Source organism: Coturnix japonica, chromosome 3 (assembly GCF_001577835.2).
Source record: "Coturnix japonica isolate 7356 chromosome 3, Coturnix japonica 2.1, whole genome shotgun sequence".
NCBI lineage: Eukaryota > Metazoa > Chordata > Aves > Galliformes > Phasianidae > Coturnix > Coturnix japonica.
Window position 1 is genome coordinate 61,783,430 of NC_029518.1, and position 6,208 is coordinate 61,789,637.

The 6,208-nt window shown below is 52.1% G+C and overlaps 1 long non-coding RNA gene across 1 annotated transcript; it reads right to left on the bottom strand.

Moving 5' to 3' along the window:
• Positions 1 to 1,492: 1,492 nt before the first annotated feature.
• Positions 1,493 to 6,062, bottom strand: LOC107311902. Its single transcript, XR_001554288.1, has 2 exons — positions 2,975 to 6,062; positions 1,493 to 1,863 (listed from the first exon to the last, which is right to left on the bottom strand). It is a non-coding gene; the product is annotated as an uncharacterized LOC107311902 (long non-coding RNA).
• Between the last annotated feature and the right edge of the window lie 146 nt (positions 6,063 to 6,208).

Below are 6,208 nucleotides of genomic sequence, written 5' to 3' on the forward strand. Positions count from 1 at the left end.
ATGGAACGTTGAGCTCAGCAATAAAAGCTGGGCTGTCTTCCAGGGGAGCTGCTGCTTTGGGTCTGGTTAGGCATCAGTTGGCTGGGGGTCAGCATCACTTGTTTTTTGTTGTTGTTGTTGGTTTTTCTTCCCTCTTACTAAATTGTCTTTACCTCAACTCAGAATTTTTCTTTATTTTGCTTTTCTGATTCTCTGCACCAGCTCCCTTGGGGAGTGGAGGGCTGTGTGTGTGTGAGTAAGCAGCTGCATGGTCTGCCATGCTGCCCTCCAGGGTCAGCCCACAACAGTCCTTTCTGGTGCCCAGCTTGGGGCAGAACAGAGGTAGTGACAGATCTGGATGGAGCTTGTTAGAGGCAGAGCTTTCGTTAAGCCTGTTGCTGGTCACAGTGTTTATTTACTTGTTCCCACCACTGGTTTATTTATTTTCTTACCTACTCCATGCCAGGCTGCTCCTCTTGCTGTACATCAAATTTGAGAGCTTGTTAAAGGCTGTTTTGGGCTTTTGCAGTTTGCTGTGCTCTGCAGCACCTGCTTGTGCTTTGCCTGGGAGAGCTATGATAAAAGCACTGGCCTTGAGCCTAATCTGGTATTTGGGCCCTGCATCGCTGCTGTCCCAGTGCTTTGGGAACCATCTCGTGGAGACAACTAATAACTGCAACTTTTCCCACTTTTCTGAGAGCCAGTTTATAAAGGAGACAAAGAATGGCACCTTCCGCTTCTGCAGGGCAGTTGTTTCTTCTCTTGCTCCAACAGCTCTTCAGTACCTTGAATGTCCTGGGCTGCTCAGAGCGCTTGTCTCAGAAATGTGATCCTGGCTTTTCCTAAGGCAGCAATATGGGGTTTCACCCCTAAACCCCAACGCCAGAGGGATACAACTCCTCATGCTGTGCTGGGGCCTCATGTGCACTTAGCAACCACCATGCAGTGCCCTCAGGGTGAGACAGGGTCTCCAAGAGACTGTGATGAACCTACCTTGAACCTACAAGATCAGATACATGAACAGTAAGGAAAAATGGTAGCCAAAAAAGCCAAAATCAGCAAATGGTTGCTGATTCCTTGGGGAGAGAGGTGATGCCCAGTGAGGTTGTGAACATCTCCTCCCTGGAAGCATTCAAGGCCAGGCTGGATGGGGCTGTGAGCAACCTAGTCTAGAGGGAGGTGTCCCTGCCTATAGCAGGGGGATTGGAACTGGATGATTTTAAAGATCCCTTCCAACCCATATCATTTGATCATTCTAAATGCTTCTATGGTAGTCCTGGCCCTAATGAAGGGATTTCTGGTTTAAATTTACAAGACTCAGGTAATTAATACTCTGACCAAGATTAGAGGGGCCCTGCCTCCAGTCAGGCGGATGAAAAGACAAATGGGCAGCATGGATTTGATGGCCTGATCAGCTGCCTGTGCAGCTCCTAATGGATGTGCCTTGCTGTACTGGCAATACAGCGCACACACGACTTAGCATGCAACCTAATTGATTGAAGTTGCTAAAGGATTGAAAAGGTTCTTTTTTTTTCACTCTCATGGAAGTATTGAGAAAGCGTTCTGTGGAGTGGCTGTGAAATGCTTCTTGCCCCAGGTACGCTGTTCAGGTGTACCAGCTTGTGGTGCTCTGGGGTATAACCTGTTGCTGAAATCTCCCCTTTGCTGATTCTTATTCTCCCAGCTTGGTGCTGCCCGCTCTGTCCCCACGTCCAGGTGCTGCCACTTGTGCATGGCCATTCCCGTGCATCACCGGCTCCCTGTGCTGTGCCAGCTGAGGAGTGCTCTGGCTCCCCCGCGTGTAGGAGACTCACGCTCTGCAGCACTGCAAGTTGGCTTTCATTCCTCCCTGACTGCAGAACGGTTTTTTGCCAAGGTGCATCTCTGTGGAAAAAGAACTTACTTTGAGGGCTATGTTCTCCTACATAGGACTCGATAGGGCAGCTGCAGTTCTGTAGCAACGTTATAAAAATCTTGCTTGATAATAATTTTCCCTATTTCACTTTGTTGTCCTCCCTTTGCTCCTTCCCCCGGATACTGAGAACTGAAAATACTCTTTGTTAGTAGAATAATGATGTTTCGTTGTAGTTTTCTAATTGTATACAGAGCTGAGCGTTTTGTTTGCACCGATGCCACCATCTTCTAACCAGCCCCTTTCCTACCTTTGACATTTACACCGAATTACTCCAATCAACAGCAGCGCTCGTATTTTAGCAGTTATTAAATGTCAAATTACGAAAAGGAAATGTTATCTAGAAGCAATTAGTGGAATCTGAAACAACTGCCTGCAGATTAAATTACTGGTGGGGTGGGTTTTTTTTCCTCCGCAAAAACATAAACACTTGATTGTGAACAGCTTTACTGTATGGCTGAGCGGGATGCTCAGTGTGGGAGCAGCTTCTCCAAAGCTCCATCAGGACAGAGAAGCCTTTCCCCCCCTTTGGCCCATCCCGATGAGAGCTCTCCAAGCCGCACATTGTGCCGGAGCACTTCTTCATTCATCGCATGCGCCCACTGAAAACTGCTTTCTGTTTGCAGCACTCGAGCTGTACTATTTATAACCCAGCCGAACAATGCAAACTGGAGGCAGTAAAAGGTGTGTGTTTCATATGCAAATGGCTAGCAATAATTTCCTACAATTACACTTAGTTGCCGGCCTCGTTATTTTCAGCACTGACATAAAGAAAATACAGCAGAGCATTGGCAGGAGAACACTAAAGGGAAAAATGCCTGCATTGCTGAGACTTGTTTTAATAAAACAGCGGCATTGCATTCTGTCCACCTGTGGAAGTGAAGGCGTTAAGATTTTATACCGCTTTACAACAACTCTCACTATCCCTTTCTCTGCTCAGGAGCTGTAAATGGCTTTTAGATGTCCGTGCGCTGAGATAAGGTATCTTTGCAGGAAAATAAATGGAGTTCAAATATCAAGTGTTTCTTAAAGACGGGTGCTGCTACGAATAGGCACACTACTAGTGACTGGAGTATTTCTTACTTCAACTGTTGTGGGAAGGGATGTCTTTTGGTCACATTTTCTTGTAGTAACAGCCATTAAGCACGTGCGATTTCTTCTGTTCTTGGAACTGCAGGCCCCCACACCTTGCATTTTTAGAGGGAAAAGAAAACCAAACAGGTTAAATTCTCCAATTTCTAGGGCAGATTTGTATTTTCTGCTTGGTAAAAAGCATTCGCTTTTCAGATGCACGACTGTCCTCCAAGTCGCTGCAGCACTTTGGGTTGCAATATGTAATAGCTAAAAAATGACTCGGCAAATCAGACAGGTGAGTCCTCAGCAAAACCCCGTTTTCTACATTGCTTGCTCCTGACTCCCCCCGTGCACCTATTGGAATCACTAGAGGGCAATCCTGGCCCTGGCAGTGTGCTGGCTTCCAGCAGTGCCCTCCAGCTCCATCTCTCAGTGCACCTGCACATTGAGCAGAGCGTGCCCTGCTCCTGCGGGCAGCAGGAAGTCAGGCATCAGGCAAGAGGAGGCCCTGATTGCTTTCCTACAAGAAAGGGACTTGATTTCACCTTAAGGTCTTGTGCAAAATGCATATGACTTGCAAGGAACTCACTCTGCACACTAAGGCTGTTTCTCTTCTGCTTTTGGGCTCTTGGGTTTGGTTGTAGGGCGGCTTAGATTTGAGATGTGTGCTGCAGAAAAGCAATTGACTGGTGCTGCAGTGGTACGTTTTACAGGACCAAACTGCCATAACTAGCACTGAGAGCACTTTCAACATCACGTGCCACAACACTGCCTCCCCAGTGCTGCAGGATATTGCAGCAATCAACAAGAAAGGAGCCGTGCCAGAGGTTTGGGTCCTCATTCACACCAAATGTGTGTGACAAGAAGCAGAGAGGCCTCCACATTTGCAGCCATTCTCTCTCCATGTTACTGTACCACGCCATGGCCTCGGCACGCTGAGCTGCTCCAGCTCCTCACTCATGCCTGCTGCAGTGGTGATACCATCTGCGCCTTCACTGCCAGTCCAGCACTGCAGATTTAGGTTCAGAGGAAATTCTTATCTCAGTGGTGGTGAGGTGCTGGCACAGCTGCTGAGAGAAGCTGTGGTGCCCCATCCCTGCAGGCGCTCAAGGTCAGGTTGGATGGGGCCCTGGGCAGCTGAGCTGGGGGGTGATAGCCAGCCCATGGCAGGGGGGTAGGACTTGCTGGTCTTTAAGGTCCCTTCCAACCCAAGCCATTGTGGGGCTATCGGTGTTGGCAGCTTTCACGTTTTGGTTGATGCTGATGGCCAAAGTGTTGTTTCAGCTGGGCAGGGTTAGCGATGGCACATTGTTTGCACTCAGGAGCAATGGTGATTTCTTTCCTCAAGAGTGCTCATGTTGGAGCAGCAGAGCTTCCCTTCCCAGCAGAATTTTCCAGACACTGCTGCAGTGTCACAGAGTGGCTTTTGAGCCAAAGGCATAAAGGGAAATAAATGAACATTTGAATAAATGAGTTGTTCAGCATGAGTTCAAATGGTGAAGGGACCCGGGAGCTGTCTGGCCAGGAAGCCAATCTACTCTGCTCCCTGCATTGCCTGGAGACAGCTCGGTCTGCTCCCCTCTCAGCGAGTGCTGTTATGGCAGCAATATGCTGTGCTTCTTTATGCTTAGCTGAGGCCCTTCGGGTCTCCTCCTGGGCTTGGGTCCCTGGTAACTGCAGTGCCTCAGGCCAGCATCGCAGAGCAGAAAGGAGGTGGAGTTCAGACTGGAGAGCGTGTTCTCAAGGGCTCTGAAATGGAGTTTGTGTTTGTCCATGCTCCTGCCTTATGGTTGCCTCTGCTTAATCCCACTAAGGACTCAAATGAAATCCAAGAGACACAGCCCTACTCAGCAGCCGGGCTGGGTGCTAAAGCATCGTACCCCTTAGGGGAACCTTCAGTTAGCTCTGCCAACAAGGCAGAGGACAAATCACGCTGGAAACTTCACCTTTGTAGTGCTAACAGACCCAGGAAAGTTACTGGGAGCTCCCTTATCTCTAAGGGGTCGATGAATCGCTGGCTGTAGATTCTTGTCTCGTTAATAAATCGTACCCTCGTTAAGTGGTCCGTCAGAGCGGTGTGGAAGCTGGCAGCTCTGCTGGGATGGGCTCTGCTGGGATAAGCCAGCCCTTAACAACAACAAAAAGAGCAGCCAACGTGAAGTCAGCAAAGCATTCTATGGGCATTACGTGGCCACTGTGGCACTGTGAGCATGGCCCAAACCTAAAGTCTAAACTCAGAGCAGCCACACAAACAGAAGACAGAAATCACAGGGAGCTGTTCCTGACGACAGCACCTCAGATCACAGGCTGGCTATGTTTCACTCGGTCCAAGGGAAAGCGGGAGCACTATCACAGAATCACAGAATGACCCGTGTTGGAAGGGACGTCAAGGATCATGTAGTTCCAACCCCCCTGCCTGGCAGGGCCACCAAACATACACATTTACTAGATCAGGTTGCCCAGAGCCCCGTCCGACCTGGTCTTGAACACCTCCAAGGACGGGGCATCCACAACCTCCCTGGGCAGCCTGTTCCAGGAATCCTACGGGAGGGCTGCAGTGCCGATGGGGCAGCGGGTTTGCTCGGAGAGTTTCGTTCCTGGAAAGTCACTTCCCAGCCGTGTGCCACGCACTGACGGCAGCGACACGGCACCGCGCTGCCCCGGCTGCGGGAGAAGCCGAACAACGCGGGCAGTGCGAGCGGCCGCGTGATGCCCGGCGGGACCGAGCGCCGCAGCTCCGGGTCTCCGCACAGCGCGGCCACGGGGCCGCCGCGCTCCCGGTCATGTACGGCTTCACCGGCGGGGGTTTCCCGTGCGCAGGATTCGCCGAGCTGACGTTCCACGCGTTACTGTCAAAACGGATGGCGGCCGCGCGGATACTCGTTACAGCGGGAGCGCTTCCCGTCCCACGGCCCCGCGGATCCCCCCGGAGCCCCCTGCCCGCCGCGGGGTCCCGCGTGGGGCGGCCGCGATTCGCCGTTCGAGGGCCCGAGGGGGGGCACGATAACGGCGCCCACCGTTGGAGCGCGTTGTCCCGCGGCCACGTGCTCGGCGCTGCCCACGTGCGGCCGGGTCTCGCGGCGGGAGCGCGCGTGGCGGGGCCCGCGCTCGCGGGATTCTCCGGTGGGAGCGGCGGCGTGGGGGCGGAACGGGGGGGGGGGAAGAGAGGCCGCTCCTCCCCGCCCCCCCCCCCTCATCCCCGCTCCCACCCCCACCCCCCGGCTCTGCCCCTGCCCCGGGGCG